We start from the raw sequence: 1620 nt of genomic DNA on the forward strand, positions 1-1620 counted from the left end.
ACGTTCCAGGAACACAGTTGGCGATTCCTGGGGCCCCTGAGTTACTTCCCTTACCTTAGCCAAATTAGTGGGCCGTCTGGCCGCTCCATGGAGACCCGCCACCAGAGCCTGGCGCTCATTTTCAGGCGCTCCCTACCTTCCGGGGCATTGAAATCCCAGTTTGGCCTGACGAGTGGGAAACCAGCATCAATCTCGTTAGGCAGCTGGGTAGGTTGCCCATTGGCGCCTAATACATTTTTTCTGGCTTCTAAAAGAACCCGTTGCCTCTCCTCAGCCGTTAGGAGAGTCTGAAGCAGATGCTGACAATCATCCCATGTGGGCTGGTGGGAGAAAACAAGAGATTCTATTAAAGCGGTAAGGGCCTATGGATTTTCGGAAAAAGTTGGGTTATGCATTTTCCAATTATAAAGATCTGCAGAGGAAAAGGGCCAATATTGGAGAGGTCTATTCCCTTGGCCATCGGGGGGGCCATATTTTCTAAGAGGTAGGGCAGTGGAGTCCGGGGAGATAGCCCTCCGGCTCCTAGTGCCCGCTGAGGGACCCCTTTCTTCTTCCATCATGGATGGTCCCCTTGGTGCCGAGGGCAGTGGAGCTGGGGGTCCTCTAGGTGGTAGGGGATTTGGGGCCGGAGGATAAGGGGGTGGGGAATCCAAAAGAAGCAAATCGGACTGCGGGTCAGGATAAATCGCCTTCGGTGGATCTGGGGCGTCGGGTAGCTTCTCCGTGTTGGGGTTTTTCTTTAAGGTTAATATCTCCGACGCTGCTGATGTATGCGCGGACGTACCTGTTGAGGAAACAAAGGGCCGGACCCACGGAGGTGGGGAGAGAATTAAATCTTCCCAGACCAAGACATATGGTACTTGGTCTGGATGTCCGTGGGGATCTATATTAAATATCTTAGACTTCAGCAGCTTAATCTTGTCTAATGAAAAGGATCCTTCGGGGGGCCATCCTATCTGAAACGTTGGCCATTCAGAGGCACACAAAGTCTGCCACTTTCCTTTCTTTACCTCTACCGAAAAATTATGGGCTCTGGCCCGAACTTCGGTCCAATGGCTTAGGGTAAGGGAAAGAGGAGTCGTCATAGTTTGTCCCATTGTCGTCCGTCAGAGAAGAAGAATAGACCACAATACAGAAACAGTTAAAACTCCATGAAACACATATACGCATGGGCCACCGCGAGCTTGCTTCGAAACCGAAACTTCTTCAGATGGCAGTTATCACCAAGGGAACTGCCGAAACCGAGTGAAGGGGAGACAGAGTTTGCCTCTCCTTCCAGATGAGCCACCAGGGCGTCCCCTAGGGCTCATGGACGCCGGCTATTAGCACGTCTGCCTAGCCAGAGGGCCGATACAGATTCCATAATAAGCCGATTCTTACGGCTTTCCTCCGATAATGGCCCACAAAGAACAAGGGACAAACAGACAATCAAGCTCGAGCTTACCTGGTACCTCCAACTCCCGATGTTCTTGTGGTCCGGGGCGAGTGGAATCCCGGACAAGCCCCCAAATGTTAGACCTTCGCGGTCTCCTAGGAGTTTCGACTCGCCCAGGAAACAACAAGAGTCGGAAGTCGATGCAAAACGCAAGAGGTTTATTGAAGGCCGGTGCACCGGGGTTC

At 52.2% G+C, this 1620-nt stretch overlaps 1 long non-coding RNA gene across 1 annotated transcript; it reads right to left on the bottom strand.

The window, feature by feature from the left end:
* Positions 1–241: 241 nt before the first annotated feature.
* LOC113617024 (uncharacterized) lies at positions 242–1497 on the bottom strand. The gene is made up of 2 exons (XR_003431474.1): positions 1445–1497; positions 242–320 (listed from the first exon to the last, which is right to left on the bottom strand). It is a non-coding gene; the product is annotated as an uncharacterized LOC113617024 (long non-coding RNA).
* Between the last annotated feature and the right edge of the window lie 123 nt (positions 1498–1620).

This window comes from Aethalodelphis obliquidens, unplaced genomic scaffold (assembly GCF_003676395.1).
Source record: "Aethalodelphis obliquidens isolate GAN/ISIS:26980383/991018 unplaced genomic scaffold, ASM367639v1 scaffold1223, whole genome shotgun sequence".
NCBI lineage: Eukaryota > Metazoa > Chordata > Mammalia > Artiodactyla > Delphinidae > Aethalodelphis > Aethalodelphis obliquidens.